The sequence below is a fragment of the Scylla paramamosain genome, chromosome 8 (assembly GCF_035594125.1).
Source record: "Scylla paramamosain isolate STU-SP2022 chromosome 8, ASM3559412v1, whole genome shotgun sequence".
NCBI lineage: Eukaryota > Metazoa > Arthropoda > Malacostraca > Decapoda > Portunidae > Scylla > Scylla paramamosain.
The window spans coordinates 24,222,846-24,246,651 of NC_087158.1; positions in this window are offsets into that span (position 1 = coordinate 24,222,846).

Sequence of the window (23,806 nt, forward strand, 5' to 3'; positions counted from 1 at the left end):
TTACTCTTCTCAGTCATCATTTTCCTCTTCGCTATTTTTGGTCATTTGTCGTTAATGATTTTGCTCTAATTTCCCGCCTCTCACTCGTTCCGGCGCGTTACCTGTTCACGTTGAGTTCACAGGTGAGTGTGGTAATTGGTTTCCGGAGGCCATCACGTGACTACAATATCATATCCATGTGCGTGTGTCATGACTAATGATTCTTTTGTTTTCATCCGATCTGTCTGTCTGCCTATCTGTCTGTCTATTCTGTCTCTGTGTACATGCCTGTCTATTTGTCCGTGTAACTGTCTGTCTACTTGTCTAATTGTTTGTCTATTTGTCTCTACTTGTGTGTCGATTTACATGTCAAGTTCGTCTCTGTCTGTTTGTCTGGCTTTAATGTAGCCAATATTGTAAATGTACGTACGAGTATGCATATTTAGTAGTTAACTTGTCCTCTATTTCTCGGTTTATTTGTAAATATTCCTGTCTGCTTGTCCGTCAGCTTGTCTCTGTTTATGAAGAATGTGTACGTATTTATGTACACATATATCTGTTTCACCTGTCTGTCTGTCTGTGTGTTTGACCATCTACTAATGTCTATCTGGCTGGTTAGTTAATTACACATGTTCAAAAAATTTCCATCTCCTCTCTCTCTCTCTCTCTCTCTCTCTCTCTCTCTCTCTCTCTCTCTCTCTCTCTCTCTCTCTCTCCTCACCTTACCCACCCTACATACTCTACTAACTCACTAACCTCCATACCCACCACCTCCACCTAACCTCACACCCACAACCTTCCTGTCTAACTCCTTACACTTATGCCTTCCCTGCCACAGAACTGAACATCACGAAGAGGTTCACAAGTTACCTGATGGCCATGGCGGGCTTACCTGTGATACTGCGCCCTCAGGTGTACACAACGGAGGAGGGACGCGCCTTCTTGAACGGTTCACGCCACGCCCTTCAAGCTCTCCTGCAGAAGCGAAACGAAACATTTACTCAGCTGATAGACTTTTTGTCGCTCAAGTATGTGTGTGTGTGTGTGTGTGTGTGCGTGTGTGCGTTCTTTTTAAACATATCACGCGACCTTCCACGTGTGTTAAAATATAAGGTAAAAGAGATTGATAATTTAAAAGTAAATATGCTCATATAGAATGGAGCAAGGAAGGAGGATAACAAGATAAAAGAAAGAAGGAAGGAAGGAGAGAATGAAGAAGAAAGGAGGGAAGAAAGGAAGAAAGGAAGAAAGAAAGAAAGAAAGAAAGAAAGAAAGGAAGGAAGTAATGAAGTAAGGAAGAAAAAAAAGCGAAAATAAAGAGCTCTTCCTTAAGAACAGAAGGGAGATAACAAAGGAAGAGACGAGGAATGAAAAAAAGAAAGAAAGGAAAGAAGAGAGAGAGAGAGAGAGAGAGAGAGAGAGAGAGAGAGAGAGAGAGAGAGAGAGAGAGAGAGAGAGAGGAATAACGAGGGTCCTTCCCACCAAGCTTTACTCTCCCAACCTCATTTCACTTTTATCCTCTCCCTGCCATCCAGCGTCATCCTCCCGCGTGATAAAATCCCAATAGATTTCCCTCCTCCAGCCTTCGCCATTCCCGTAATGTACAGACTCCTTGACTTCATCTGCCCTAACTCTTGCGTTCTACTTCTGCAACGGTTACTTCATCCTATCTAATTTCTATCGCTATACTCACTTCTGCTCCACTTTGCGTTCAGTCTTCTTCCTATTCACTGGTTTTTATTGTGTTTTTTTTTTTTTTATCTATTGACTCATATGATTTCCCTTCCATTCATGTTGGTATGAGTTTTTCTTTCTTTTCTTTTCCTTCTCCTATACGTAGAAGGGAATGATGCTGCGGACTATAACATGCTTTCGAGTGTAAACTTTCATTTAATTTTTCCTTCCATTCTTAGATGTAACTTCAGTTACTTATGGATAAAAATTATACAGGCAAATTCTAAAGAAGTACAAGAAAAATCTTTAGAACTGATTAAATAAAATGATAACTATGATGAAATTCTTAAAAAAAAAAAAAAGCCATACATTTTCAGCATAAAACTTTAGTATAAGTCTTAATTACTTGGTCTAAGTCGAGAAATGCTTGTTATAAAGCAATGACTTAATCCAAACATTAATTTATGGTCTATTTAAACATAAGAAATCCACTGAACATTGTACTCGTAGCATTACAAACAAACTAACCCGTAAAATTCAATCCAGTGTACTTTTACCACCTAGAACTTTCACTTTGTCCCATCACTGCTCGGAACAAATGCAAATAACAGCAAAATTCAAATCAATGTACTTTATATCTCTCAGGACCTTTCTAAAATCACACACAGACATATAATCCCTCTCCCTGAAGGTGTGAGGAATTCATGTTGCAGTGTCGCTTCCGAAACTTCACGATGGGCCCGGAGGATTGTTGCAAGATGGCCGTGCCAGCCACTACCATGCTGGGTCATTGCTACGTCCTGTACACTGGATCTACTATCAAGCAGACCCTTAGCGGCGAGAACAACGGCCTCACCTTCCTTCTGCGGGATATAAGCGACCAAAGACCTGGTATGTGTGCTGGGCGGTGACTGGAGAGAGAGAGAGAGAGAGAGAGAGAGAGAGAGAGAGAGAGAGAGAGAGAGAGAGAGAGAGAGAGAGAGAGAGAGAGAGAGAGAGAGAGAGAGAGAGAGAGAGAGAGAGAGAGAGAGAGAGAGAGAGAGAGAGAGAGAGAGAGAGAGAGAGAGAGAGAGAGAGAGAGAGAGAGAGTAAATGCGGGCAGAAAATGATGTGAATGAGAGATAGAGGAGGCAACTCAAGCAGGACCAAGATTAGAAAGGACAGACGGAGAAAATGAGAGCGAATGAGGAGACCAGGGAAAGTTGGACGAGATGAAGCAGCGAGAGAAGCAGCGAGGGAAGTGATAACAGGAGATAACAAGAAGCGAAGATAGGAGGAGAGAAGGAAGGAAAGAAGGAAGGAAAAGCGGGAAGGTTCAAAGACACAAGGAAGGGAATGGAAGAGAGGAAGAGAGGGTTTAGAGTCGCGCCAAAATACTTCCACACATACTTGAGCGTAGGTAGCGAGTCTTTGTGCAGTCAGTGGCGAGTCTACCCGGAGTGATTACAGAGGACGGGCGGTAGTTTAAAGCTCTCTATCTTATCTCTTGTACTGAAGGAAAAACGACTTACAATCCGTCTTGATTCTGATAATGCTACACGGGGATTTGTGTTAAGTGGAAAATGAAATAAGTTTTGGATAGATAGAAAACATGTAGAGTATTCTTTGTATAGTTATTTTCCTCCTCATGCAGTTTAATCTCCTTTTCCTCCTCCTCCTCCTCCTCCTCCTCCTCCTTTTTCTCTTGTTTCTGCCTTTGCCCTCCATATCTATATTTCCTATTTTTCATATCCCTCCCATTCTATCCTCTCCCCTTTTCCCTTTTCCCTCTTAACCATTGTCCTTTTTCTCTACGCCTTTCCCTCCTTTTCGTTCTTCCTTTGCTGATCTTCCTTCTGCTCCTAACCCTCCTCCTCGTCACTCTCAGAATTCGACGCCTCCATCGTGGATATTTTAGCGATGGCCAAGACTGGGCTGCAAGTCACTCTGATCAGCAACATCACGATCCCCATGTGGCGGGTGCTGGGGGAGGGCTCTATCATCAGGCCGGGCACCGTCACCGCCATCAGGGTGTTTCTGACCCAGGTGAGAGAGAGAGAGAGAGAGAGAGAGAGAGAGAGAGAGAGAGAGAGAGAGAGAGAGAGAGAGAGAGAGAGAGAGAGAGAGAGAAACTATCACTATCTTGAATATCATCTATGTGACTTTTTTTTTTATCTTGCTTCATGTTTTACTAATTTGTTTTAGTAATTCGTGTTTACTAATTTTGTTCTTAGTTTTCAGCTTCCCTTGAATCCTAAAAATACCATCTATCTTTTATTTTCCATCCTTCAATAATCTTCTTTACCATTTCCATCCTCAAAGCACCCTTTCCCCCCCTTTCCACCCTCAAAACATCCTTTTCCTCCCATTTTCATCCTCAAAAAACCCTTTCCTCCCCTTTCCATCCTCGAAACACTTTTTCTCCCATTCCCATCCTCAAAACACTCTTTTTCTCCCCATCCTCCTTAACTCTTCCTCCCCCTCTTCCTCCTTCAAATAGATAGACAGAACGAGACTCAAGAGAATATTGGACGTGGATGAGCCGTCGTGTGTCACCATGTCATATCTCAAAAACACCGCCAACTCCACCCAGCGCCTGCGATCCTCCGCCAACTGCAGCATGATGAAGGCTTACCGCTGCATCTCCGCCTTCTGCTCTAACTGCACCTTCCCCAGCTACAGGGACTTCGAAGAGGGTGAGTCAGTTGCAGTAGGAAAAGGAGGAGGAGGAGGAGGAGGAGGAGGAGGAGGAGGAGGAGGAGGAGGAGGAGGAGGAAGGGCTGGAGGAGGAGGAATGGATTGATTGGATTGACTGACTGACTGAGTGATTAATTAATTGATTGGCTGAGTGAGTGAGTGACTGACTGACTCACTCACTCACTGATTCATTGGCTAACCGATTGATTAATTGATTGACTGGCTGATTGGTTGGCTGAGTTTGAGTCCAGGAACGAACAGCAGGGGAGGAGGGAGGGACGGAGCAAAATTATATCAGTGGAGGAAAGAGGACAGGATGGAGAGCAATATTACATCATGAGTGAGGGAGAGAAGGATGGCTGGAGTGCAAGATTATGAGAAAAAGGAGGAATGGAGAGCTAGTCTGTATCATGAGTATTGAAAAGAGGGATGTACTCGTATGTTGAGCAAGACTTTGTTATGTAAGAGTAGTTTTGGACAAGGACAACAGGAAGAAAAAATAAACCAACTGAGACACCAGTCCCTAAAAGAAAGAGTCAAAGGGATTATACAAAACTGGATTATGATTAGAATACATATGCAATGGAGGAGTAAGGGAATGAGGAACAGATGGAGAGCAGGATGTAAGGACAGAGTAATAGAGAGAAATGGAGACCCAATTCTAAGGCCATGCACTGGTTTCACTCCGGAAGACGGTGGGAAGAATCTGTGTGACGTGCCGACCAGTCATAACTGCTACAACGCCTTCAAGAAGCTGACAAACGAGAGTCGGTCGCAGGACCCCGTGCTGGAGGCGGCGAGGGAGAGGTGCACTGAAATATGTAAGTGAGCAGATGGATCCGTGAATGTGTGAGAGAATGGGAACTAAAGGGAAAGACACAAGCAGATAGAGTAATACCTAAGTAGATTCGCAGGTATAAATTTAATGTTTGGGAGATAAGCTGTTTGAGATATTAGATTAAGATGAAGTAAACATATAAAAAGATAAAGAGATGCATAAATAGATTTACACATGCATAAACAGATTCACAGACATAATGATGATGTTTGGGGAGATGAACTGTTTTGAGAGAAACAATGATATGAACTTTTTGTAGCTCTATATGATATCCGATGAGTCCAACGCACATAATGACCTCGCCTGCTCGCCAGACCGGAGGAACTGCCTACCAGTGTGTGAGGAGGACACCTTCTCCTCCAAGACGCGAGTGCACGACCTGCCGCCCATCCTGCTGCACAAGATAAGGAAAAGGATGAAGATTAATGTTGAGTAGGTAGCGACACAGACACACACACACACACACACACACACACACACACACACACACACACACACACATACAGTCTCTCTCTCACCATCTTCCATTTTCATATAAATTTTGAAACCAAATATGGTCGCTTTTTCATTTTTTTTCTAATTTACAACGATACCTGTCCTTACTCTCTCATATACACATACACAGACCTCCTATCCAGCCTCTATAGTGAAAAGGAAAGCGATTACATAACTCTAGCATAACTAACGATCTTCAATAGACCTTCACGTGTATTGGTAACGTGGCCAATTACTCCCTAACCTCCCGTCCGTGACCTGGATTGCTGCTAATCACCCCCTCCACGAATGCAATCATAAGGACTCCCTCTCTCGTCTGTAGCGGATATTACGGCGTGTTTGCTCCGCGATGTTGTGAATGTCTTATGAAACACCTCTACGCCGCACCTCCTCCACTACGTTCAAAAGACCTGTTGAAATGATTCGGGTTTTTGAAGACTGTTTTCACGGTTGTAGTGACAGACTAACAAAATTTCTACATTATTCATAGGAGAAACACTCTTGGGAACCTGGCTCATCATCTCTGCGGCTTTTTGAAAATAATAGTGGTGAGAGAACATAGAGTTTCAGAATATGATTACACGGCTTGGCGCTTGAGTCCACATTGGGAACTTTTGTAATACTCTTGATGAAACACTGTGTCCTGTACGTTACTAGATTGGAAATTCATTTGACATAAGAGACACTGATGCTTCCTGTTACCTTTGCGTGTGTTATTAAGTCGAGTTTAATAGTAATGGTAAAGTTGTACCTCGTCCTTGCATAATATTCATCTTGGCACTCATAAATCACCTTCTGTTTAAACTTTCAATCAATCAAGTAATCCTGCTCGTCCTCTTTCTCCCCCTTCCCCTTCCCCTTCCTCCCTTTTCCTACGCACTTTCTCTTTCTTCGTACTACTGTTGTCGCTCCTGCGCTAGTTCTCTTTTTCTTCTTCCTCTTTCTGCTCTCTCTCATGTCCCTCCTCTTTCGCTTCCCCTTTCTTGTCTTTCTTCTTTCTTTCATCTTTAAACTCCGTTGTCTTATTTGTTTCACTACATTTTTCTTTCTGTTATTTCGTTCTCTCTCTCTCTTATTGTTCCTCTCGTTCTTCTTTCATCCTCATCTCTTTCTTTCAATTTTCTCTTCGCCGCAACCTTCTATTCCTCCTCCTCCTCCTCCTTCCTCCTTACTTTTTCGTCCTTCAACATACTTTTCTTTCTCCTCCTCCACCTCCTCCTTTTTCTCCTTCTCTCCCCTCTTCTCACTCTTTTCGTTCTTTCCTTCGCCTCATCCATCACCATCTTTTGTTATTCTTCCCTCTGAGTTTCTTCTGCTCCCTCTCCTTCTTCTCCTCTTCCACCTCTTCGCCATCTTCCTCCTCGTCTTCCTCTATCTTTTCATCGTCCTTGCCCATCTTTTTTTTTTCTCTTTCCTGTCCTCGTTTTACCTCTCGTTTTTCTCCGTGTCTCTGTTCCTTTCCTCCTCCTCCTCCTCTTCCTCCTCCCTTTCTCGTCTTCCTTCCTCCTCCCAAGGCCAGAAGGAGTGGTATGCCAATTAAGGCGAGGCGATGAACACCAACGCTGGCAGAAACTTGCCTTGCGAAGGTCTTGTCACTTGCCGGAACAAGACACACACGGAAGCAGTGACACAGAAAAGAAGGGGGGGAAAAAAGGCCAGTTCACTTGAGAATTTCTTGGCTAAATATTTGAGGACGAATAGGAAGGCTTGATATTTTTTTCTTTATCCACACACGTATATGTTCGTTCTTGTAGTATTTGTGGACTTAGGGATGTATTGCAGACCCTTCATCTCCTGTGCTCCTGGCAGTACATACCCACCATCGCATGCAATAGGGCAGGAAACACTACTGTCTTTACTCGATGCGAAAATTTCTAAGCGTATCTTTCCCAGCAAGTACTACAGTGTCTTATCGCCTCAAGACGTTGGTGTGACGAAGAAAGAATGGATTGGAGGACACCTTTTCGCTTTTTTGCTATTTCCTTAGGTTAAAGATGCAATAAAGATCTAAAGGTTTCAATATGATCAGATAAAAAAAAAAAAAAACTAACCTTATTATAAGACGAAGAGAAGGAAAGACATATTTTCCATCCTTTTCTTTTCTTTTACTATTAGTTTCTTGGTAATCTTCTCTCACAGCAACAATTAGGATCTAAAATTTTATAGAATCTTAGCCACTCATCTAACACAATATCTTTTTTTTTTTTAGAAACTTAAAAAATAAAAATAAAAACCTAGTATAGTAAACCAAAGTGATACCTTTACTATATTCCCCACTAAGGCGGAAAATCTCATTGGAGTTCACCATTAGCAGAGTTGTCTTGAAACATCTACGTTCTCACTTTTGTGACAGCAACAATGCGTCGGTGGTGTCGGTGTACTACCCTTCCTTTCTGCACTCGCGCCTCATTCTGTCCAGGACTACCATTCGCGACTACCTTGGTGAGTGTCGAGAGGGCGGGATAGGAGGAGGAAGGAGAGAGAAGGAAAGGGGGAGGGGAAAGGAAGAAATGCACGAGTATCTGAAGAGAGGAAGGGAAGGGATGAAATAAATACGAGAGAGACAGATATTGCATAATAGAAAGTGAATAAAAATAAAGGTATATAGAAATTGGGGTGGAAAGAATAAAAGTAGGAAAGTATATGATAAGAGTAAAGAAAGAATGAAATCAAAGTAAAAATAAGGAATAGGGGAAGGAAGGAGCGAGTAGAATAATGCAGGTTAAAAGATTGAAAGAAAAAAAAAATGCTTCGTGATGATGATTAAGAGAAGTGATGGAGGAGGTATGGATCATGTGTGTGTGTGTGTGTGTGTGTGTGTGATGGTTTCTCCCTCCTTCAGATGACCTCGGGGGCTCCATGGGCCTCATCCTCGGCGCCAGCATCATCACTCTGCTCGAGAGTATCTTATTCGTGGGCCTCTCCTTCGTCGCCGCCTTGAAGAAGTTATTACGTATCTAAGGCCTCCATCTTCCCATTTCGTCTTCTTTACTTTCTCGTATTTTCACGCCTCTTTCTTTCTCTATGTTCGTCATGTTCGTCTTCTCCCTTTTATCCATTTATCATCTATTTTTTTTTTTTTTCATTTCTTTACTCATATTCTTTAGCCTGCCATTTTTTCATATTTTTTATTTATTTATTTTTTGCTTCCTCCATTTGTTTTCTTTCTTTTTGATGTATTTTTAATGTATCTTCCTCATTTTTCTCTTATATTTCTAAGCGCCTGTTGTTTGTCCACTCACTTTTTTTTTTATTTCGCTTTTTTCACACCTGCATTTTTTTTTTATTTGCACTCAATTCCTTTCTTCAAACATCTACAATTTCCTCTTTCCTTCATTCATTTTTCTAAGCGTCTATCATTTATCTACTCATCTCTTCAATCTTCCATTTTTTTTTCGCATTCTGCTTTATTCCTCGTTTCACCTCCTCATTCCTTTCCTTTAAAATCTACAACTTTTCTTATCTCTTGCATCCATCGTATACTTTACTCTTCTTTCTCTTTTCCTCAACAAGTTTCGTATAACCCAAAATGCTTTTACTACCTATTTTTTTTCTCTTACCTTCCTTAGCTTAATGATGTAAAAAAGTATCCCTATGATTATCTAAGTCACTTTAAAACATTTCTAAGAAGTTACACTGTTTGGTTCGCCCTTAACTACCTTGTCGATATGAGGTGCGCGTGTGTTCTTGTTGCTCCTTACTGAATCTTACTAATCTGTTTATCGATGAGGTTAGACAGCCTGGTGGTAGTTTCTGTGATCCGTGTATCTGTTGTATCTGTTTTATCTGCCCTGTATCTTCGTGCTGTTGCTTCCCTGCTGCTTTCGTGAGTTCTTCCTCGTATTGTTGCTCCTGGTATTTGCAAAGTCTATTGCTTCTATCGCTTCCTTGTTACTTCCTTCCGTGTTACTTTCCTATTACTGCCACGTTATTTCCTTGTTACTTACACGGATACTCTTAACTGTATATTCTATTGTTTCTCTGTTAATTTCCGCGAGTTTTTTCCTCGTTTCACTCCTCCGAAAAGTCACAATGTGTATCTTCATCTTATGTCTATTTTGTCCTATCATTTAAAGGTTTCTTGTTTTATCTTCTTAACTCATGATAATTCTTGTAAGTAAATGGGGTTATGGCCTAGGGCAACAAAGCGGGTGAAAGAAAAAAAGTCCCACTGAATGAATAAAAAGCCCGCTTAACGAAAAAAAAAGTCCTTAATGAAAAAAGTTCCACTGAATGAAAGCAAAGACAATCTGAAAGGCCCAGTGAATGAAGAAAAAGACTCAGTGTTGTTCTTGCTAGTCTTTCCGCGTATTACTTACTCAGACATGCTTAATTGATTTTTACTTTTTTTTTTCTGTGGTTATCTCTGCTCGACACTTCCTCGTATTTGTTTCTCTTGTTTCCAATGGATGTATAAAAATGATCGTCCCCCGCCTTTTTTTTCTTTTCTTTTCTTGCTCACGCTCTCTTCCAGTTTTCATATTTTTCCTGTACCTAAAGCTCAATTTCTATCTTTTTTTTTTTTTTTTTTAGCTTCTGTGGTCATTTTCTGCATGTTGCTCTCATCTCTTTGTTGTCTCACCTTCTTTCCCTCACCAACACTTTCTTCATTTATTTTCATTCAATATCACAAGAATCTACAACTCGCATTTCTTTTTTTTTTTACCTTCTTACCACTTTTTTTTTCATTCTGCTTTCATCTCTTCATTGCTTTTAAAGTTTAATTTTTATTCCTCACTCCGTCTCTTCTTCACTGACTCATTCACACATTTACTTTTCATGGCTACCACACCTGTACTTAAATAACTGACTGTTTCTTTTCTTTTCAGGTCAAGACGCCTTTTACTCTCACCTCATCATTCTCTTTTCTTTCGTCTTTCCTCACTCTTATATTTCTCATAATCAGATGCATACACAACACACACACACACACACACACACACACACACACACACACACACACACACACACACACACACAAAGTTATTCAGCCGCTGCTATAACATTTTTCGTTTTTTTTTTTTTTTTATTTTTCAAAATTAAACCGTCCCCCAAAAAGAACTCACTTACTTAGCCACTCGTCTATCACATTTCTTTTCTCAAAATCAATACCAAAAAAAACAAACAAACTCAATCACTTGGGCAGTCATCTACCATTTTTTTTTATTTTTCAGTCTCACTTCCCACATTTTTTTTTTTCCAGTTCTTGTTCTTTTCAGCGTCACTCATTACGCATACCGCGAGGTCGCTTTTCTTAATGACTCGGCAAATTTAAAGAAAAAAAGCATGCATAAGTACTCCGCATTAAGGATTCGTGTCTGGGGGACATAAAATTCTCCCCAGCGAGGTTCAAACGACCGTGTTTATATTTAATGGGATTTGCGATCAAGCCAAATGATGATGTAAGACAGCAGTATTTTACGCGGGATCATTTTGTGAAGAAATTATTTAATTCAGCTCTGGTGTGTGTGTGTGTGTGTGTGTGTGTGTGTGTGTGTGTGTGTGTGTGCGTGTGTGTGTGTGTGTGTGTGTGTGTGCCTGTGTTACGTCGCAGCTTAAAACAAGATATGTGGTGTATAATCTATAGACAATGTTGACCTTATATTGATTCTGATAACTATAATCACTTAATGTATGTACTCTTGGTGGCTCCTAGCACACCCTACTCACTACACCCGAACCCCAACACCAACACCTACACCCTGCCCACATCCAACCACCTCTCACTACATACACACCCACTCTATTCACTTTTTCACTCCTTTCAGACCCCTATAGTCCCCTTCTCTGATCTATAACCTGTTTACCCCCATCTGAACACCCTTGAGTATGTAACCTTCACCGATAATCTCACAAAGCACAGCAAAATTTCCTCATACTTAGCCCCGCCCGGCCATACATCAGTCCCGCCACGCTTACCTATGGTGATATTGAAAGTGGATAAGTTAAGTATTGAAGTTACGTACAGTAGATAAATGATCCTTCTTGTCATTATCTTAACGTTGTTATATGTACCTTCGACATCGCTTATGTTTCTGCTACTATTTTTACTACTACTACTACTACTACTACTACTACTACTGCTACTAGTGCTGCCAGTAAACTGAATTTGTTTGGTTTCCCATTAATGTTATGAGGCATCCACTTGAGATGCGTAAAAATAAGAGAATAAAAAAAAATACATAATAGAAAACAGATGATCCTTTTCTGCTTCGTTTTTGGTTGCAGGGAGGAAGAATTTCCAACCCTCTGCCTTCATCTGCTTTTAGTAACTTTTCACGACAAGCAAAAGAAGAGAGACCATTCACTATTCTATCTGTCATCACCGTATTCTAAAAACCTTCCTATTTATTATTTGCAGGGAGAAAGAATTCCCAGCCCCTCGCTTTCATCTCTTTCAGTCACTTTTCACGACAGGCAGGATAAAGCATACCCATGTAATATTGTACCACTCATCACTATATTTTAAAAACTACTAGCTTCCTACTTCCAAAAAACAGAGCAATGGATTTTGAAATGAGACACCAAGTTATCATTTATCGTTATTATATACATATAGTCTCTTTTTCCGATAACAATACGGTGGTTTATGAGGTATATAATATAATGTAATTTGACACTTCAACCTCAGTTCAATGTTGTTCATTCGTAAGTAATAAAAGGTAATAAAAAAGATGGCTGAGGTTCAACTTTCTGATTATCCTTCGTAATTCTATAAGTTATTGGTCATGTTTCCCAGGAAGCAGCTTTTTCCTCAGGTAAAATAGTTATAAATTAAGAGCAGCCAGACTCTCTCTCTCTCTCTCTCTCTCTCTCTCTCTCTGAGTGGATGGAAGGAAGGATTTGCCAGTAGGTGGATAGGTGGATCTGTCTTGATGACCATCAGATCCGAGGACTACATGATCTGGGTATCATCCACCTCAGTACCAAATGACTGTAAACCTTTTAAACTCGTAAAAATATACAAATACCAGATAAATAAAAAAAATAAAATAAAATAAAAAAATGAAACAAGCGAAAACATTAGCCGGAGCAATGTTTCCTGTCAGCAGCACCTGCTCCTCACACCTGTAACACCTCACGTATTAACCACTTGTCCTTACTTTAAATAAAATTAAGACACTAAAAAAAAAAAAAAAAAAAAAACATGTACCGAAAAAAAAAAAGTGGCGAATGTTAAGGAGGTCAACACGAGGCGTCTGAAGGTCCTTCTAAATAATGGTAATGACCTTTCACCCGCGGCAGGTCAAGCAAGGCTGGGCTGACGTCAACGGGATGATGAAGTCGCATGCAAATCAAAACTCATGCACCTTTGACCTTCTGTGTGTGTGTGTGTGTGTGTGTGTGTGTGTGTGTGTGTGTGTGTGTGTGTGTGTGTGTACCACATTCCAAGAGAACATAAAATTATGGTGTTCAAAAATATGAGGAAATTTTAGTCTCAAAAAAAAAAAAAAGGAAAATTTTAACACGTTCATTTTAATCCTTCTCGTCTGTATGGCGCCATATGACCTTATTGTTATCCTTTCACTACAAAACAATTTTCTCCCTATCACTTACAACTTTATAGCCGCTTTTTTTTATTTTTTATACTACAGTTTTAAATAGCTTTGTAACTTTGAAAATATAAAATCAACTACCTGTTCTCTCTTTTTCAGTATGCAAGCAAATTTTTACAGCGCTTTGAATGACAGCAAGGGACAAGCATAAAAATAAATGGTTAGATCAATCGATGAACCTTGTAGTTCCTGCTGTGCCTATAAGCGTCACACTGGACGACGACGTGATCCTGCTAATTTGTCTCACTCAGAACCTAATCATAATGTGGTGACACACATTCCTGCAGAGTCTATGCACACATCTTCAGTCTCATGACACGCCCGCAACACAAACATTAGAACTCCTGCCTTGAAACATTCACAAGCAGATGAAATGGTTATAAGCTTCAAAGTGTTGACCGATTTTTCACCATTATTTTTCTTAGCGTGTCAAGGAGACTGACCAAGGAAAAAAAGAAGAAAAAAGAAAGGAAAAAAGCTTGATTAACTTGCTGTTCCCAAAAGTCATAGAACGAGTCAATTTTTGAGGATAAACGAAAAGAAAGATCGCTTGTTAAAACCTTGGAAAGCTGGAGACTTGAAAAAAAAAAGACCACCATGGATGCAGTGGCAACATTATGAATATTTCTTGCTAATATGAAAGAGAAAACTGCAATACTTTCAGATCGCGAGTGAAGCTTAGGACGACATTATCAATATTTCTTAATCAGACGAGAGCGAGAGAGAAAAAAACTCAAATATTTTCAGATGGCGAGGGAAGTTTAAAAAGGAAAAAGAATGTGATATTTTGGCGAAATCCTGGAAAAGCTGTCGTGATGAGATTTCGTCGGCTAGTGCTAGGAAGGTTGCCATGCTCATCCTCAACTCCATTTCCGTGACGCCGCCAAGGAAGCCACCATCACGACGCCATTCGCATTGCTAATAACTTTTGGCAGGATCACCTAACTCCAGTAACGAGGTGGAGCTTTGCAGGCGTTCCGTCGGCTCGCGCTAATGAACTCGTGATCTAATAGTAAGATCCATTTACGCTTGAATCAGGAGTTGGACCTCATGGACTCTGCTAATGGCCTTGCTTGTCCCAAAGTACAATCGATGGTTAGAGGTCAAGTCATTGTTACCACGTCATTTTGTTCACATTCTAGAGTCATTATATCAATCAATTACTCGTATTGCCACCACCCATCAATCGCCTTATCAAGCTCTTGTTTCTTGTCTCACGATCATTCATGCAAAATACCAAAGAAAGTAATTCACATTCACAGCGTAACATAAAGAACCTCCAGGATATCATTTATCAATAATCACATCGACATAATGTCTTAACTTTTAACTAGTAAATACAATAATCATTTAGTAATTCTAATTTTAAATACTTTATAATTATTCTTAAAACCGTGGTCGCTATTTATCATGCAGTTGTGTACCCTATAAACTCGATAATCGTTCACAATTTTCGTAATTTGAATGTTAAACGATAGATTAATGTTCTTAAAACCGTTATGGCTGTTTCATTTTACCCTATAACAGTTGTGAATTGTGACCTTAAAAACAAGACTGAAAAGTACCTGTCGAGCAGAAACACTCACACAGGCAACAACAAGCCACTCTCACTATGAGATAATTGCCAAAACTTCGGCCATAAAAATCGATTGTTCACTGAAGGTCACAAAGATATAGCTAAGGAGCGTTCACTTCTCAGCCATTTGCGTATTTTGTGTTGTGTTGGTGAGTGCTTGGCAAACGTGTCCTTCCACTTGTGTACTAAGAGACCCATACTTATGATTGCTCTTTGTTCTATGGTAACACTCTGGAAACGTAATCTCCTCCTCCTCCTCCTCCTCCTCCTCCTCCTCTTCCTCCTCCTATTCTTTGTCTTCTCATTCTCTTCCTCTTTCGCCTTATTCTCTTCTATTCTCTCCTCGTTGGAGCACCTAGAATTGTCAATTAAGTCAACAGTTTTCCTCCTCTGCAAACATCTTGCAAATTTAATGCTTTTTTTGTGGTTATGCATACAAGGTACACGAGACCTTACTGGTGCAGAATTATCATTTTGGAAGGATTGAGTGTCCTTTCTATATAGTTTGCTCTAAAGTTATTGCCGTTTTCATTATTTTTTTTATTTTATTGGGGTCAGCCTTGCACATGTTCTTGATTCTTAAGTCTCTCTCTCTCTCTCTCTCTCTCTCTCTCTCTCTCTCTCTCTCTCTCTCTCTCTCTCTCTCTCTCTCTCTCTCTCTCTCCCTCCGCACTTTCTTTGTGATTGGTGATATTCGTTTTTATGGTTTTATGTAAACATTTCCTTTTTCTCTTCTTTGCTTGTGGATTTTGCAAATATCTGTTGAACACCATTAAAGCTCCCTAATTTGATTTTCTCCATTTATGTTCCTGTCCATAACCATTATTACTCTATTTTGCTACATAACACTTTTCCTTCCACACACACACACACACACACACACACACACACACACACACACACACACACACACACACACACACACACACACACACTTTCTAACGATTCCCTTCTACTCCTTGTCCTGTCAGTAGTCTGATTAACTTGCCACGCGTCCCATCCATCACTCCTACCAATACTTACAAGACACTCAGGGCAATACCGAGTCCGATAACTACCTCCACCACAGCTGTTCATTTTCTTAGGTCAACACACCGGTAGAGCTATTATCCGTCCTACCTGTGACCAGCATGTGTTTATAATATCACTTCAAAATAACAATTGCATCGACCATATTGTTAAGTGATGGATGATAGCCCCTCCCTCTTCATTCCCTGCAGTTCCCCATCCCCCTTGTGTTGACTTCTGATCGCTATCCCTTCCCTCACTCCTTACCCCCTCCCCAGTATCACGGATGGAGGGAAGGAGGACGGAAGCGTGAGGGAGAAGTGTGTTGTATTGTGTTCCTGTATTTGTATTGCATTGTGTTCATCTCACCGCCACAATAACACAGGTAAGGAACTCATGCCAAGGTAACAGCTTCGTTATACTTAATCTTGTTGCTGTTGTCATTAGAACTCCTATGACAAGGTAACAGCTTCGTTATACTTAATCTTGTTGCTGTTGTCATTAGAACTCCTATTACCCACGATCTGTTCGAGATGGTAATTATAAAGTGATCACTCAGAGTGGCGGCAACAAGGGACAGATGCACTGCTGCGTCGCTTCTTCCCTCCCTTTGACATGAAGCACTACTATTATGATGCTTATAATGGTCATTGGTTTAAAACTTTAAACTTAAAAGAGGTCTGGAATATTTGTTGCAAGAGGGAATAGCGTGTGATAGATAGATAGATAGATAGATATGTGTGTGTGTGTGTGTGTGTGTGTGTGTGTGTGTGTGTGTGTGTGTGTGTGTGTGTGTGTGTGTGTGTGTGTGTGTGTGTGTGTCTGTGTGTGTGTGCTTTCGATTTTTAATGGGACCCACTGTATACACAGCAGGCACTCAATAACGTAATTATCTAACGAAATTCTTCACCTCGGTGTGTGGTCGTCGTGTGAAGAACGTTTATCAGCTTCAGTGGCGCAATATCAACCGCCGGGGAAGTGGCGCTTAGCCCACGGGGTGTCTTTTGTGGCTCTGAAGGAACGCGGCGGCTACAAGCAGTCTGTCGGGTCGGTAACAAGCCTGCCTGTCAGACGCAACACCTGTATTGACTTCTCGGTGACTTCCCAAAGGTGAACTAACGGACACTGGTGCGTGAGTGAAGGGTAAAGTGTCATGGTATATTCACGGAAGTTCTCACTGCAGAAGTATAATGTTTTTCAAAAAGATGTAGAGGCTTTGTTGTCTGTTATATTCAGTTACCACAATGACTTCTGGTGGCTTTCCTTAACAGCAGGATTCTGAGTGGCAGTCCCTTTTTCCACTCCTATTTCATCATAAAGATTTGTTACTCGGTTCTGTGTAAATGTTCATATGTATCGAATGGGTTTCACGTAGTGCGTCACCCACCAGGCAAATGATGATGGATGGTTCGGCCCCAACAGGGTGTCATGGTGCAGTCACGATTACAAGTCAATTAACACGTCACACTTAATTCCACTGTATTTTGTGCTCTTCTCTAAGTCATCAGGTGTGATTACGGTCTTCCTACTAAACCTGATCATTGATACACTCTCAGCAGATCACAAGACTGAATATTGAAGGAAAGTGATCAACACCGTGACAGGGAGTGTGGTATGCTACTTGACTACTGACCATGACTAAACTTGGTAGACCTCATTGTTTGCTTACACCAACTTCGTATCAGCTGCCTCACTGCTCGGGTGTTGGAGTGACCCACTTTTACAACTCCCGGACAGCTGAGGCCGCGGTTCCACAGTGGCCAATTGATTTACATGTCGGATTGGAGTGATGACTTTCAACCATACCACTGACGCGCCCCTGATGTGATCCTGGCGCGGGAGGGGATGGGGGAGGAAAGGCCTCGGTGGGAGCAATGAACACCCACGTCAGTGATCATTAAGTCAAGAGCATTTTGACCGTACGTGAGAAAACTGTCGAAATGTGACAATAACAGGTACATGTGACCTTGTATACCCTTGGTGTGAGGTCCCTACGCAGCACAACCTGGAGTCCACTGTGCGTCTAACATGTAGGGAGTAAGTAAGAATGTATCAGGTGACCAAGAAGTGCACTTGGAAACGCAAGGAGATTTATTTCTATGTAAGAAGAGTGCTGGCAAGGGCAACAAAGGAAAATAAGTACAAAAAAGGCCCAGTGAGAATGTAACATTTTCACCACTTTTTCCCTGACACTCTGAGGTACTTGTCTCATCACTACATTTCCTTGCACTGCTGAAACTCCTGAATAACTGCGACTATAACTCCTTTTTTCCATGCCAGTTCTTTCGATCTACCTGTTCCTCGAAGTGCCTCACTGAATGCTTGGTTATCGCTTGCATGACAGTTCACAATAATGATTTTTAAGCAGCAAATATTAGAGAATACATTAGGGTGTTATGTATGGCCTGACTGGCTTCTACGGTCGCCCTTGTTAACTTATCAATAATTACTACAGGTGTGCTTTGAACGAGCAGAGCAAAATGGGTGCTAGGAACAGCAAAAAGGAGACGCCGCCTCACCCTCCCTCCAGCGAGTGGGCCAAGAAAGCATCTCTTTATAAACACACGGTGAGGGAGACTTCGAGGAGAGACGAGATGAGGCAAAAAATAATTCCAGACGTTAAGGGGGAAAGGAAGAGACAGAACAAGAGTATTATGACAGGCCTTGAATTTCTCTTAAATGTGTTCCTTTATCCATTCTTATCACGCTATGATGTTATGAAAACAATACAGATACAAACCGACAGGAATATACAACAAGTAACGTATGTTGAAATAAACTTAAAAACAATTATCCTCCCAGGTCAGACAAGCCTTTGGCGTTTGATATATTGTAAGCTTATCTCCGGACGCAGGTCAGACGTCTGTTCAGGTGGGAGGACAGGGGGGGGGGTTGCAGGGCGGCAAGGAGAATATGTTAAGTCACTGGGAAAGAGTGTCAGAATAGTTCCACCCCTTTAGTTATAATTCCATGACCGGAACATCAACGGTGATAGAAAACGTGCCGGGGGACATCAAGACATGAAGTGTGGACTGGTTCATGTTGACACACTGCAGGTGAAGTGACGAGTACGAGTGAAAATTCAACGTTTAGAATACACAATATTGTCTGCTTCAGACTCAAAGTTTGAATACGACAATATTCTCTTGACATTCTCCTCAATACAGATGCCTTCACACTTTTCTTTGCACGGTATTCACGGATAAACACTCGCAGGGAACGCCGGGAAAGGATGGAGGTCAGAGAAAGGAGAAGAAAAAGAATAAAATGAATTGGGCAGACCTACACCAAGAGAAATTTGTGGACGGGATAATAGCGTTCAGCAAACTGACCACGTGCCACGGCCCAGGCCACGTCGTCCGGAACAGAGGCACGTGCTTCGGCGTGATGTGGGCGGTCATCACCATCGTGCTGTATATCTGCCTCATGGTCATCCAAGGTGACCTCCTTGTCAGGTTTTCCAAGAGAGAAGTTCAGTCTCAGGTAAGGAATGAGTGCGTGGGAAGCTAATAATTAAACAGAGAAAAAAAGTAGGACGAACAATGGGAATTCAATAAAAGTAAGAAAGGCTGATTAAATTTTAAGGGTAAATTTAAAGATGGGCAGTTAATAGTTTGAGTATTTGAAAAAGGAAGGCAATGAAAAAATGCGGAAAAGGATCAAGTTAGGGACTCATAACGAATAAAAAGAAAAAAATAATTCTGGAGGAACTAAATTGCTCTCATAATTCGACATTTGCAGGTTTGAGTTTAGTACTGTTATGTTTACTACTATGCTTTAGCCTCACTGGAAACTCGTCTCAAACTCATCCTCACCCAAATAATCTCTTGAAACTCTTCCCTCCTCGCATTTAAATTCACCGAGCAGAGTAAGCACTATTTTTCGTTATGTAATTCTTTTCCCATATCCACACACCAGTTCTCTAAGCCACATGGTTTACTGAAAGCAGGAAGAAATAATTCGACGTGTTTGGCGTGACGTTTGTTTCTCTTTACTCCGACCCTCCTCTTGAATGTCTTGCGTCCTCGTCACTTCGGCAGACAACGCTGGGAACTGCGAAAATATCAGGTCTTCCGCTGCCCTCCGTCATCATTTGCAACCGCGGCTTCTTCTCCAACGCCAAGATGAAAGGTGAGTGTTTCCTTCATTCGCAAAGGCACATATGTATTATTCGCTCTCCTATGCAGTCTCTTCTCCTGTGTTCTATTCGCCCTCTTGAGCTGTCCTTTAAACGATGTATTGTAACTTGAAGCACTCCTGGTTGTTGATGTATCCACTGTGCTGCATCGCGTCTCATGTGAAAGACTGATTTGTCATTCCCAACACATGGCGTTCCGCATTAAGTTAAGTTTTTAGTGTTAAAAAGTAATATTTTTTAAAGTGAAAATTTAGATGATCGAATGTATTTTTTCACTCATCCTGAAACAAAGAAATATGCTTTGCTACAAAAAAAAAAAAAAAAAAAAATGTTCTTGACTTGATCCTCAGCGCAGGGAGTCAGTGACGAGGTCGGTAGCTACATCATTGTGGCGCTCCTTCTGCATAGTTTGGTCAACAAAGAAGTGATGTTTACCGACAGGGGCTACGCGTTGGCGAGGAGGGCCTATAGCGATCTTCTCAGAATCCTTAAAGAGAAAAACATGAACATTGCTCAGCTGATTGCCAGCATATCTTACAGGTACGTGAGTTGAAGAGATGGAGGAGGAAGAGGAGGAGGAGCTTACATGTGGTGAGTCTTTTGATTCATAGGTTTGCGCCAGTGTGTGTGTGTGTGTGTGTGTGTGTGTAGATTAATAACAATTAAACGCATGGTTTATGAGACAACACGATGACCTCTGATTTTGAAATACACCATGTATCCCTCACAGTTGCGAGGAAATCGTTCTGAAGTGTTTTTACGGGGATACAGTTAACGCCACTCACTGCTGTAAAGAGTTCAAACCCATCCCCACCGTGACCGGGCTGTGCTTCAGTCGCCCCGCGCAGCCCAACGACCGGCAGTCCTCGGCGGGAGAGTTCGGCGGCTTCACTGTGTTCGCCAAGCTGCCTGTGGACGACCTCATGGGTGGGTTGTGCTGGTACTTGCCTCACGCCCTCACAGATACGACGCTCCTTCCTCCTTCCCCTGCCCTCCACCCATCACGCTGCCGTACTGCACTTACACCTCGCCTCTCCACTTTCACTCCCAGGCTGCTGGAATCCACCCCACGCACGCCACCTCTCGTTTCTACTTTCGTCTCTGATGTTGCTTTGGCGGTATCGAGTAAGATAAGAATTTCAATTTGAAAAACGTTCTATGCTCCCAAGTTTGTTGGGATGATTTCCTTCAGCGGGCAGAGGAACATGCACGCGTGAAGTGACTTTAATGAAATGAAGTTATCCTCGCATGGCACGTCTTTCACCTTGTGCGGAACTCAAGTGAAAGCCTTTAATCCTTTATATCAAAGGGTTTAAGTTTTCTTAGTGATTCTACTCTTACTGCATCCCTTTTTCACTTTTTTCCCTCCATTAAAAACTGACTGGAATAACACTGCAGGTACTTTTCTCTTTCTTCTACTCTTTCAGCACAGCAGATTAGCGTGACCATGTAATTTTTCCCTCTTAGATTCACTATCGCGCCTGTCTCACATGCAGAGTTCGTGCCCGAGATAATTGACGTGACGACGCTGGTCAAGGTTGGAATACAGGTGACTGTGACCAGCAACCTGTCCTATCCGGGCTACCTGGTGATGGGGCAGGGCACCATTCTCACCCCGCATGAACTCACCTCCTTGCGCCTCTCTGTTACTCAGGTAATCTTTCCTTTTGCTTTATCCCGAATCGAAAAGAAAATAATAAATAAATAATATTAAACGCAAAATAAATAAATTAACTTAAAAGAAGAAAAAAATAATTTTCAAATAGCAGTAACTGACTGAAACAGACTCAGACTCAGGTATTTACAGCGGCATCACTAAGGGACTTTAGAACATTACATAAATTTCGGGAGGAGGATGTCAAGTAGATATCGGAATGTATATTGCATACAGGAACTGCCACGCGATGATATGACTTCTTGTAGCTTCCCTTATGATCTTATTTTCAGGTATTAACACTTTCAACATACTCGTACTTTCATCTTGCTTGACTTCGAAAATTCATCTTAAGGCATTTTTACATTCCTTATACTTCTGCATTAAAGATTATTCCCTCTAAATTTCCAAGACACTCAATCTATCCCTAATCTTGCGTTCCTTTCTCTATGTTTGACTGGCAGACCGACCGGACCCATGCGAAGACATACCTAGACTTCCATCTCCCGTCGTGCGTTCGGGCTGAAGACGTGGATGTGGACCATGACAGCGAGGCTTATCTTTCTACCTCGGTCTCCTGCATCGACGGCGCCTACTTTAAGTGTTATAAGGAAATATGCGACTGTTACAACTATGCCTTCACGTCCCGAGGGGGTAATGCTGCTGCTTCTACTACTACTACTACTTCTACTGCTATTACTACTACTACTACTACTACTACTACTACTACTACTAATACTACGACTACTACTACTACTACTACTACTACTATTACTAAGGAACAAAGGTGGTATAGGAAAGATAGATCATACGTCTTTACTTTAACTTTTTTTTCTCATCTTTCTCTTTCGGAAAGGAATGATGAAGATGAACGAGGAGGAGGAGGAAGACAAGAGAGAGAGAGAGAGAGAGAGAGAGAGAGAGAGAGAGAGAGAGAGAGAGAGAGAGAGAGAGAGAGAGAGAGAGAGAGAGAGAGAGAGAGAGAGAGAGAGCATATTATCATTGAGGTCGAATCTAAGAATGAAGGCAAAATGCTTTGATGAAGTTAAATAATATCTATTAATCTATCTGTCATCTGTCTACCTATCACTATACCAATCCATCTCTCCATCTAGTCTTTGTATTTATATTTCTCTCTCTTATCAAACCTTTATTTTATTTTTACTTTTCTTTATTAATGCGGCATATCCCAGAGTATAAAGAAAATTACCATAATAATAGCCAGCCCATACAGCGGTGGTGACACTTATTGACAGCGCCTCTCAGACTGACTTATTTCAGTGGCGACTCGCGTGAAAGGGAGGTGAGTGGAGGGACGCGCTACACGCCACCTTACTGCAGTTTGATCTTCCAGGTCTTTCTATTCTTTGAGATCGTCGTCGTCTTTTTCCTCCTCCTCCTCCTCCTCCTTCTTCGTCTCCTCCTCCTCCTCCGCCTCCTCCTTCTTAGAAACTAGAGCTATAATTACTACTTCTCACTTCTCGTTCCCATGTAACTTTGCCTCCTTTAAGAGAGAATTATTAAGGCACCTCTGGAGCAAAATTTTAGCAAACACTTTTCAGGGAGGAACGATCATGCAATTAGTAATATATACGTTTTTCAGACTCTTGCATTTTCTACATCATAAAGAATAAGTTAATAAATAAAATAAAATAAGTGAAAAAAAAAATAAGTAAAACAAATGAATGAATAAACCCTAATGTACCTGAACAAAGACTAATGGAAGTTCCCACGTTTTGGATAGGTGGATTCAAATAAAAAAATGGAGTAAATGTATGAGTATCTGCTTACTTTCAGAGAAGACCGTCATATGCACCTTAAACCAGACGATGAGCTACAGCTACCACCTGTACAAAGAATTCTCTAAGGTGTTCGAGAAAGATTTCTTGGACGTGGGCTACTCCTTCAACAAGAGCGTGTCGGCAATCGCCAACACCTGTGTGACGCGAGGTGCTGCGCTGGCATGCAACTTATCATTCATGCATCCATTACTTCATTTACTTGTTTATTTACATTAAAACAAAGGGGGAAACAGCCGTGTGTGGAAGTGTAGCTGAAGGGAAGGGAAGGGAAGGGAAGGGGAGACCAATGAGCGGATGAAACGGTCAAACAAATGGAAAAAGAGGATGAAGGCTGATTTATCTTTATTCTGTATATTTGAACACGTTCTAGATCCAATTAAATTCTGTAAAGTGGTTAATTAGTGAAATTG